This window comes from Polistes canadensis, unplaced genomic scaffold (genome assembly GCF_001313835.1).
Source record: "Polistes canadensis isolate GaletaPanama2010 unplaced genomic scaffold, ASM131383v1 scaffold_345, whole genome shotgun sequence".
Classification (NCBI taxonomy): Eukaryota; Metazoa; Arthropoda; class Insecta; order Hymenoptera; family Vespidae; genus Polistes; species Polistes canadensis.
Genome location: NW_014569892.1, coordinates 40,398 through 52,971, shown reverse-complemented (window position 1 = coordinate 52,971; position 12,574 = coordinate 40,398). Strand labels below are relative to the sequence as shown.

General features: G+C 27.9%; 1 protein-coding gene across 5 annotated transcripts in view; it reads right to left on the bottom strand.

Moving 5' to 3' along the window:
• The window catches only part of LOC106791811 (voltage-dependent L-type calcium channel subunit beta-2), an 88,413-nt gene that overhangs the window by 74,525 nt on the left and 1,314 nt on the right, over nucleotides 1-12,574 (bottom strand). The window lies entirely within an intron of this gene.

Here is a 12,574-nt window from a genome sequence, read left to right as displayed (position 1 = left end):
GAAAATGAAAGGAATATATGAATTCATTTCTAAATATTTTTATCTATTTGTAAGATAATAAATCAAAATTCTAACACATTTATCAGAACAGTAGAAGCAATGCTTAATTTATTTGAATTTATTTAACTCCTGCAACTCGTTTGATATAAAACTATTTTTTCTTCTATTAAATCAAATTACATTTGAAATATTATTTAAAACGATTTTATCCTCCTCGTGATATTAGAGATTTCATAAGAAATAAATTTCTCATTTATCCTTATATATATACTTTCATATAAATATTTATTTAAATTATTTTAAAATAATGAAACAATTTTGGAAACTTGTATCAAAACAATGTTAAACCTACAAGATTAAACAATAATAAATGTATTGAATATAATAAAATAATATAAAGTAACATACATTGTTAATAGTAAAAAAGATAAATTAAATAATAGATTAATATATAAAAATCCATATATATAAAAGATCTTAATACACACAACATGAAAGGTTGTAAAACAGCAACATGGGATAAGAATAAGGTGTATGATAGAGGGTAAGATGAAGAGAAAGAAGGGAAGAAGGAAGGAAGGGAGAGTTAGTGATGAAAGAGGAATGGGAAAGTAGGGAGAGAAAAGGGAGAGATCAGGACTAGTTTGGATCCCGAAGGTCTTCTAGTTCGGTTCGTAATCGAGGTAGTAGCTGGTAGAGAAGAGTCAAGCGCCATACTTCGAAGCGGACTAATGGTGCGTCTAAGGCACCCAAGGGGAACAAAATGAATTTTGAAGGGAGAGAAAGAGGCTCGGGAAGGCAACTACAAGGAAGAAGAAAGAGGTGGGGGAGGTTTAAAACGACGAACAAGACGAAGAAACGACTAGGAGGAGTAGTAGTTTCAGTTGGTTGGTGTAGTTGTATTAGTAGTAGTAGTTGGAAGTTGAAAGTCTCAAACCCTGAGCAAGCCTTACGACCGCTTCTTGCTAGAAACACATGAATAATGCAACAATTGGCCGGTACGGCGAGGACGATCCTTTGTTTTCGCAGGCCCTTCGTTACTACCCGCCAAATTGCTTCTAAGCTATCTAACCTCCAAAGACTAGTCACCAACCAATTTTCAACCTTAAACTATTACACCACCTTATATATTATACGATATACCCGTTTTATTAGAAAAGTATTTAATGGAATTCTTTATAGTTCTTTTTTTCTTTTTTATTCTATGTTACTAATAATTAACTTATTGTTGTTTTGCATTTATGCATTTAATATTAATCTTAAATTATATTACATCATCTTATATTATACGTCATATCATACACGTTTTATTAGAATAGTATTTTAATAGAATTCTTTATATAGTTTTACTTTTTATATTCTATGTTAATAATGTTTATATCATTATGGTGTATAATTCAATTTATAGATAATATATATTCACAATTTATGTGTGTAAAATATACAAGATGGAAATATGTATGATCATTTATTCTTATATTCCTTCCTTTTTTTTTTTTCTTTTTTGTGGTTGTTTTTTATTTTTTTAAGTATTTTATAATGACGGTTCAACCTAATAGTTTTGTAAAAAATACCTGTAGGTTTATAATACTGTGTGCACTACATTTATCTACAACTCAAGAACGTACTCTTCCCTTTCCAGGAAACATGTCTGATGCACTTGACACTTCTTTGAAAAACGCATAAATCAAAGCAACTCTTCTCTGTCAGGTATACATTTACGGTATAGTTTTACCTGTTCTCTCTCCCTCCCCTCCCTTCCTTTCCCCAAGGTTCTAACTATTACCAAAGATTAAACCATTATTTTCAAAACTTGGACTAACTAAGATGAAACTTTAGGAACATTAACCTACCCTCCCCTTCCCTTTTCTTTTCTTTTCCTTCAAAACTTCTTTTACTAATTACACACAAATACTAAAGTATTTTAAGTACAACCATATTTAGTTTTATGATGCTCGAGTAAAATGTTTTCACAAATTTCGATACAATATTACACTCATTTAAATATTTTCACAACATTGCCTTCCCCATTCGGAAATATTTTCATGTTTTCGTTTTTCCAATCAACATTCCTTTTCCAAAAAGAATTACATCTTCAAATACACGAAATATAAATCCCTTATAATGAAGTTAATAATAGAGACAAGAGATTTTTCTTGAAGATAAAGAAAAATACATTTTCAATGCTCGGAAAACCTGTTCACAGCATGCTCACACATATACATATATATATATAGAACCAAGCGTAAATAAATTTAATCTATCTAATTATAAATAATACATAGTACGCGAGAGATTAAAAAAATTAGAAAAGTTAGATAATATTATTTGTAAATTTAAATATACGGAGATAGAGTATAACGTTTAATTATTTTAACTTGTCAATCAATAATGAACATTTTGAAATATCGTCAACAAAATAATGGCGAATTTTATCGACATTAAATTCGAACGGATATTTATATATATATATATATATATATATATATATACGCAATGCATAAATTTATATATATACATATACAGCATAAATTAATATTTATCCTTCCAACGAATTTAATCGGCCGTTTCCGATATTACAAAATCCTATGACAAGATTCTGAATAGGGGAAAGGGGGAGAAAGGGGGTGGTTGTACAAACGTAGTAGTATTTTCTGTCAAATGTTAAACGAACAATTTCCAAAGTGAAACGAATTTTAACATTTATATCTTCGGGGCATTTAAATATTCATTAATAAATTATATTGATTTAAAAAGAAAATATATTCGAATCCACGTACTTGTATCCCACTACCCCTTCCTCCCCCCTCCAGCCTCTCTCTCTCTCTCTCTATCTCTGTACCCTTTTTTCTTTTTTATACCAAGCTTCACAAAAAAAAAAAAACGAGATATATTACTTGCATGATATTATCGTAACCGGCTAATCCGATTCATGTGTAATAAATAATTTTCTGATACGTATACTTTTGTTGTTTCTATCCAGTTCTTGTTTGGTATCGAATCGTATTGAACTTTGGACTACGTAAAAAATAAATAAGAAAGAGAGAGAGAGAGAGAAATGAAAATAAATTGTTGGTGAGATTTGCGTGGACGAAAGCATAGAACGTTATTGAATTAGCAATGTCCAACTGGATTACTAATTTGTAATAATCTTATCTAATAAACGAGAAATAGCTAAAAAATAAGTTATGGATATATTTTCATACTGGTTTGCATATATATATTAGAAAATAAATCATTTTTTATTTGGATAAAATGTTATTCGACGACTTTTCTAAAATCATATAATGATCAATGTGTGTGTGTGTGTGTTTGTTTTGTATTTATATAAAAACAAATATTTCTCATTTATTTAATATCATAAGCACGAAATATCGAATAAAATTAAACGAATCAATTGTTAGTAGACAATTGGAAAAAAAACAAAACAAAATAACGATCGAAAAATATTTTCAACTTCCTGCAACAAAAATTATCCGACAATATTTCTAGGTTAATTACAAAAAAAAAAGAAAAAAACCAAAGAAATCAAATAAAAACAAAAAAAAAGTGAAATAATTAATTAATATTATATTAACAGTATAAATGAATGAATTATTGAATAAACGTGGTAATAGAAATATTTTCAAACTGTTCGACAAAATTTTGTAGGTTAGTAACAAAGAAGAAATCCAAATCCGGAAAAAAAATGGCGGAACAATATCTTCAATTTCCACAAACAAATTGTTCCTGCCAAAATTTTAGTTTAATAATCAAAAAAAAGGACAGAGAGAGAGAGAGAGAGAGAAAATAAAATGAAATGTTTAAATAATTAATAATATTATAATAAAAATATAAACGAATAAATTATATATATATAACATATTAGTGAAAAAGAGAGAACAATATTTTAAACTTGCACTCAAAAGTTTTTAGATTAATAAAAGATAGGAAAAAAAGAATGTTAAAATAGTTATTAATACTAATGCATTATGGTTACAAGTATTGCAATCAAAAGGGACTACTCTAACATAAGAAGCTCTCAAAAATACCTGAGAGAAGTTGCCCAACCTTCGTTTTACTTACCTTTTATACCTGAATAGACACTATATATATATATATATATATGTGTGTGTATGTGAAAGAAAGAGAAAGAAAGAAGATCGTGTCATTAAATAATCCCTTGGCCGACGCTCATCAGGATCCTTACGAGGCGAAATAATATTCGGCTGAGCATCCTGCAGACGGGTGTGCGATATTTTACGTAAGGATCCCCCCCCCCTATATGCATCCTTTACTATCCTTTTCTAACTTTTTTAATATCTATCTATCTATCTCTCTCTCTCTCTCTCTCTCTCTCTCTCTCTCTCTTTCTCTTTCTCTCTCTCTCTTTATGGTTTTCTTTTTTTATTATATATTTCTTATCCTTTCTTTCTCTCGCCCTTTTTTAATCTTTGGTTTTCTTTTTATCTCTATCTATCCTCTTGTCACGGCTCGTTTTCATCCGATCCCCTCTCGTTCACACGTTAATATAAACTTATATAGTTCTTTTTATATTGTTTTATTATTATTGTTATTGTTATTGTTAATTTTGTTCTGTTTCTTTTGTATATCATCGATGGTAGAAATCCATCTTCCTTTTCTTTCTTTTTATAATTTTCTGATTCAAACGTGAATACTATATAATCGATTTGTTTATATATATTTTTGTTAATTATTTAAGAATTTTTATTTCATTTTTCTATTATTCTAGAAGAAGAAGATTTTTCTATTGTTTTTTTTTTTTTTAAGAAAATATATTCGAAAGTTTTACTTTTTTTTATAATCAGATAATGTGATGAGAATATATGAATTGTATTAGTTTTATATTTAATATTCAATATTAAACTTAATATTATTTTGTTCTAATAATTTTTTTATCGTTTGTGACAACTTTTCTATATTGTTTTTTTAATTTTATATAATCATTATCTCTATTGTCTCAATATATTTACGAATATTTTTATTAAGAGACACATTTTTTCCCCTTTGCAATATTGAATTCGTTTATCATAATTCTTTTTTTTTTTTTTGAAGAAATTTTCTTTTCTTCTGCTTGTCTGTGCGTAAAAAAAAAAAAAATGATAATATGTGGTCGTTAAATAATCGAATAGTAATTAAAAGAAATTTAACAGGGAACTTGGACATAAAAGAAGTAGAACTATGTTTGATTTAGTTGGACGTTTCGTCCCTTTATTGGGACTTCTTCAGCAACTTAATCTTTACAGTTCAGCGTCTTTTTTCATTGAGTAGACATACATTTTTCTTTTTATTATTTAACGAAGTTTAGATGTTTTGTGTTTTGAATATTAATAATAAAAAGAAAAATGTATGTCTACTCAATGAAAAAAGACGCTGAACTGTAAAGATTAAGTTGCTGAAGAAGTCCCAATAAAGGGACGAAACGTCCAACTAAATCAAACATAGTTCTACTTCTTTCATGTCCAAGTTCCCTGTTAAATTTCATCATTAAAAATTGTAATTTTTGGACGAGAGAAATACTAAATAAGTAATTAAAAGATTTATCAATCGATTAATCGCAATTTTGCAAATGCAAGTAATTATATAGAACTGGATAAAAATGTTATTCCTACTAATGTGCCGATAAAGAAGGAATTTACTTTTATCTATAACATATATACTTTTTAAATAAACATATACAAATAAATATATATATATATATATATACATTATATATTTTATTATATATTATATCAGAATTTTGCATTAAAATTGTGTCAAGATTTTTTTTTAACTTATTATTAAACGAAATAAACAAAAGTAATATTTATTTATTTAAAAAAAAAGCTATTTTGTATCTACCTACGTATAGAAGGGCTGATAAGTTCTCAGTCTAAAATGTTTAGGGTTGAAAAGTTTTGTCAAAATTTTGTCATGAGTTCAAATATTACTAAAACTTAAACATATGTTTTAGATTGACCAAAATCCTATGAGCATTGTATAGATTAATAACATACATATATATATAAACATACACAAACACATACATACATATATATACATATATATAGTTACATGTATTTAACGATGATTGGAAATAAAATTGTTGAGTATACGGAAGTGAATGTTCGATCGTTACGACCGATATCTTTGATACGATACTTGATTACTAATGGTTCCAGTACCACAATATTCAATCTACATACACACGATCACAATAATATATTTACTTATATTCATATACACATTCACATTAATTTTATATACTTTTTAATTTTTTTACTTATGCACTTATAAATCATTAGTAATCGCAGCTAATGTAAGTCGATCGTTATAAGGTGAACATAAAAAATTTTCTATCTCAATGCACATTGAAATACAACAAAAAAGTAACACATACACATATATACATATATATATATATATATATATATATGAAACAGTTTCGCGAGTTCTGTTAAAACGTTTTAGTTGTGTTGTCATTTAATTGCAAATATTCATTTTTATCGATTGAATTAATTCATCAAAGTCATTCATTTTAATTTTCCATCATTTTTAATAATTGAATAGGAAAATGTATGATATTTTCTATAAGAATATCTAATAAAAATGTTCTATACGACTCTTATAAATAAATAAATATACTTCATTCGTATATCTATATGTGAATTCAATCGTTAAAGTAACAGAATCGTTAATTTTATACGAAAAGCAATTTCACGGTGTATGATAGTTGACAGATCGTTATATTTGACAAAAGAAAATAAAAGAAAATATATCGGTGATTTTTATTTTATTTTTATTATTATTGAATATAAATGCAATAAAAAATATTTTAGATAGAGATAGATAGAGTGCTCGTTATCGATACTAGAAACGTATATGTATTGACTGAAGAAAAAAAAACATCATTCATGCAACTTTATTCGAATTTTATCTCACCTACGAGTCTTCAATTATATAATATAATATCTCAATAATAATAATAATAATAATATATAATAAAAATATGATTCTATGATTCCTCATTATAATTGTCAATACGATTTTATTATTATCGTTGTTTTTTATATAATTGGAATTATTATTTTTTCATGAAAATTTATTAATAAGATTGAATTTTTAACGAAATATAAAAGATCAATTAGCAATTCATTTGTTTGATTTTATTAAATACTTTAGCGTGTATGCGTGTATTATTATTATTATTTCTTTTTTTAACATAAGAAATTTTGTTTATTTTCTTCTAACCAAAACCTTTCTCGAGAGAAGAGATCGATCGATCTTCTTAGGGGGAAAAAAAAATAAAAACGTGATGGAAACGTCGAGAGGTAAGTTGTCACGAAAATTTTATACTCACGAAAGCTTCTTACCACTCTTATTGATTCTTATTCATTTTTATTTATCATAAACATAAACGAGAAGGATAATTAGATAATTAAATTGATTTTTTTTTAACAATTGATATAACAAAATTACATATTATTATAATAAACGATAAAACAAACGAAAATAATGCATTAAAAAATAATTCATTTCATATAAAATTAAAACATTATACATTTTTTTAAATAAATTAATATAATCATTCCCGCGTATCATATTTCTAAAACAAAAATAATTATCTTCAAACAATACATTAGATACAAATTTATCTCTATAATACAAACAAAAATGTTCTATTTAACATAATTAAACAAAATAATAAAATATTCATTCGATCAACGATCTATGACTAACCCATAAATAAAAAAATGGAAAAAAATTAAAAAGAAACAACGAGAAGTATTAGCTTCGCGTGTAACACGCGAGTATGCTGAACAATGGGCATACGAATCTTAGCCCAATTAAGTGTCGGAAGTTCGATCAGGTGCAAAAAACAAGCGCACGTGTTCCCCATCTTCATATTACTGATATGAAAGATAGAAAAAGATACTAACTTCCTAATATATTATCTTCTATTCTCTCTCCCTCTCTCTCTCTCTCTCTTAACCAAAAATTTCTTTTTGTTTATTTCATCCTTTATTTCTTTCCTTAAAGCAAACGACACTCTCAGCAACGGGGATTATTCCAAGAATAATAATAATAATAATAATCATAATAATTCAGTAATTTGAAAAGAAAAAAGAAATATGAGGATGAGAGGGGGAGGGCAGACAGGGAGAAGGAAGGAAGGAAGGAACGGGGGGGACCAGAAGGGGGGGGACCTTTTTCGCGACTAATTCCGCAGGTGTACCGTCCCTTCTGCTTGGGGGACGTCTGATCGTCAAAGAAACATGCACTAGGTGGAGGAAGGATAATGTAAGGATACCAGCCAGCAGACGCGGTTTTAAGGTGTGCCCAAAAAAAAGTGAAACAGAGAAAGAGAGAGTGAGAGTGGTGAGAGTGAGAGTGAGTTAGTGAGTGAGAGAGATAGTGATCGCTCGAGAAACGTGTTTAAAGGATCCTAAGAATATCTACGGTAACTGTTGTCTGCAGATCTTACCGAGAAATTTAGATAATATAAAAACGTGCGTGTCTTTTTTATCTCATGTTTTTTTTATCTGCGATACGTTTTATATTCTACGAATTAAAATTTTAACTTCTATTGTTTTCTTTTTTTTGGTTATTTTTTGTTGTTGTTATTTCTATTCTYTTTTCTTTTTCYRAATAATTAAATCGATTGAAATATTATTGCAACGAAAGAATAATTGTTAAAAGTATGACTGGGRTTGTTTCGGTAAAGAAAATGTTAGGTTAGGAAAGATGGTGGATTTTTGATTACAGAGTATTGTCGAATATTTTTCATATTTTATTTGTAACATTGATCAAATATAATGACTTTGTTTTCGTATTATAATTATTATAGGATAGTTGAAGTATTGTTGTGAATACAAAATTTTCGTATTAAATATAAATTCAAATGGAATATAAATTGTTTATGTTTGTACGTTTAATCATATTTTCTAAAAACAATTGCAATTTCGTTCTATTATCAATTACCAATTACCAATGCACAAACAATAATTGACTTACAATTAGATGAACAAAAACAATCGACAAATTGATCCAATATTAAAACTCTTATTAGTTAAAACAAACAATTCTTATAACCTCAATCTATAATAATAACGAATGAAATTTCAACAAACAATCCCTTAAAATAAATTAATCCCCCTCCCCTCCAACCCTCGAAAAATACAAACAATTGCAATTTCATTGTATTATCATTATATACCAATACCAATATCATCTATCTTTTTTCTATTACCAATACAAACATAATGAACAAGCTCGCAAACTCGTTTGGCCGTTAGCAAGTCTTCCCAAGTATCAAAAGAGGAACGTGATGTTGTGGTGGACAGGACGATGGTTAAACGTGATTCTACTCTAAGAAGAAGAAAAAGAAGGAGAAGAAAAAGAAGAATGAAAATAAAAACTAAAAGAATATAACAAATAAAAGAAAAAGAAGATGAGAAGCTACCAGCTAAAGTCTTTCTGCCTGATCTTTTGCTCCTACCGGCTTATACACTGACCTATATTTGCTGAAACCGGGTCTGCTGTAGTAGACCCACTACCCTGAAGAGGGAACAAGAACATACGACACCTTCGCATACTCGACACACATATACACGTATTCTCTTTTCATACGTATATACTAATATTTTTTTATATCATAAATTCTGATCAATAATTTATTCATACAGTTAAATACAATACAAATGAAGAAAATATTTTTCTTTAATCGTAATTTCAATATTAATGCAATTTACGATTGATTTTCCAAACAGATATTCTTATTCTTTTATATTTAACATAAATTGTATTATCTCATTGACAAATATATATTACTTTGTGAACTTTTTTTGAATTCAATCGAATATTCTGAAAAAAAAAAAAAGAAAATATGAGGACATAATTATCGTGGAATTACATGGAAATATTGCATTTTGATTGCTTAGATAATTGTTAACTAGAAAATGATTGAAATAGATAATAATATTGAAATATTTCTAATCTTCTTTTTTAAAACGTCGTTAAATGTTCAATTAGATATATAACTCGATGAAATGATTGAGGTTAATAATTATTAGAATCATATTCCACATTCGCGTCAACATGCTTATTATGGATAATTATAAAAAATATCTACTTTAATAATGTCGTTATTTTATTGGATTCGATCTCTAAATATTGGAATTTAACTCGAATGAATAATCACACGTTGTCACGAATATATATATATATATATATATATTTCCCTTCTAACCCCTCTACGCCCCCTTCTCACCCCTTTTGCTTTCCCTTTCTCTACCCTAACTCTTGTAATTCAAAAACTTAATACTTTTTTTTTATTTCATCGTTACAGGTCATTTACGTTCCTTCGATGTTAATTAACAACACCGACTAAATGAGATTAAAATCACGAATACCACGAACGAACTATGGTATTCTTGTCCGAATTTCTTATGATTTACCTCCCCACCCTTTTTATCTCATCTCATTTTGTACAGGTATAATTAAAGGAGGAGTTTAATTAAACGTACGTATGAATTTGAAACGTCTTTTGTTGGAATTTTAAATGATTTTGAGGTTAGGAATAAGTTTGGGTTATCGGTAAATTAATTATCGAAAAAATGAAAACAAAACAATCTAATAAATAATTTAATAAATAAATAAATAAATATTTGTGTGTTGTGTAAAATTATGAAAAGAAATATATGTGGTAATTCTCAAATATTTCATTGACAATTATTTATATAATAATAATAATAATATATATAATTAGTATATATTATATACAATACTTAATAATCATAGCAACATTATTAATTGTAAGTAAGTAAGAAAAATGAATACAAGTCATGAAATTATTTGTAAATTAATATAACAATACACACATACATACTTTATAATATTATTTATGTGTGTGTGTGCGCGAACATTTGTTTTCGTATTAATAATTTTACTCGAAATATATCTTGCCAACATGCTTTTAAGATAACTCAAACTTCGCTTCGAATACGTATACGTATAAAAATAGGGTGCTTTTGTGTATGTATATGTGTGTGACAGAGAAAAAGAGAGAGAGAATATCGTGCTTAATAACTTCTACACGCACGTACAAGCTTTTACTTTGGATAGTTCGGATAATGGAAACGACTTCCATTATCGATAATTTTATCCTCCTCCGGAAGAGAGATAAGTGACTATACCGGTGACATAAACTATACATTTTAAAGAGTACTCTACCGTTTCTTTTTTTATTATAATTATTATTATTATTATTATTATTATCGTATTTTTGTATAAATATATATTTTGATATTCGTATTCGTAGAAAAACGATATACTAATTATCGCGAATAAAAATCAAATAACGTTCAGACACATGGAAAACAGCACGCACACACAAACAACTAGGGCGTACATTTACATTCGAATGATGGATTAAAAAGTGAACGTACGTACTTACGTACGTACTTACGGTACAAATCTAAATAGGTGTAATCAATTCGTATTAAAACGTGTTCTCGAATAAATTGTGACCATGATAATAACAATCTATCACTGAGAAATTAGAAAAAGAAACCGTATTAAATAAATACCAAAATTCAATAAAACCATTTAAATGTAACGTAATAAACATACGTTTAATATTATTTTACGATATCTCAGAGATAAATTGTAGAAAATTATCTGACACGAATGGCAATAAAAAATATCATGCGTTGCATAATTTGTCAAACGTTGATGATAATAATAATAATAATAATAATAATTAAGTTCTAGAAATATAAATAGAGAAAAAATAAGGAATAAAAAGAATTGACAATGGTGGGGTGGGGGGAGGGAGGGAGGCCTGTAGCTGTAGAAATATTTAATCGAGAAGGTTGGAAAGTGTCCTAGTTTCGATTACGCTGCATTACCGTCAAAGCCCTATTAAATGAATAAAAAAAAAAAAAGAAAGTAACTTAATGCAGTATAATATATTCGTCGTGTGTGATAGTACAGAAAAAGAACAAGAAAAAGAATAAAAAGATAAAACCTATTGAAAAACGTGTTAACGTAGAAACCAAACGGATTTCATTTTCAACTGCAACGTCACATTATCATCTTCACCTTCGTGTTCATCTCTTTCTATCTTTCTTACTATCTCTCTCTCTCTCTCTCTCTCATTAGCACTCCTGATCCTACCAGTTGTATTGGCAAATGATAGCAACAATTACGATGACTATGACGAGAAGAAGAAGAAGAAGAAGAAATAGGAGGAGGAGGAGAAAGTGGTTGGGGTTGGGGGAGAGGGGAGAGGGGAAAGTTGAGAAAGTAAAGGGTCGGTGAATGCAGCTGCAAATGAAAGGAGGTACAGCCAATTCCAATGTCGTTTGCACAGGGTTACTAGTTTTATGAAAGATGCAAAGCGTTGAATGAAGAACGACCACTATGTCGGTTTACGTGGATATCGAGGACGAACGTTGAGAAAGATAAGATGTATAAGATAGAAAGAGAAAGATAGAGATAGAAAGAGAGTGAGAGAGAGAGCTTTGATCAAAGATACTCATGCTTCGTTTACTTTCCCTCAAACATATATTGTATATATATATGTATGTGTGTT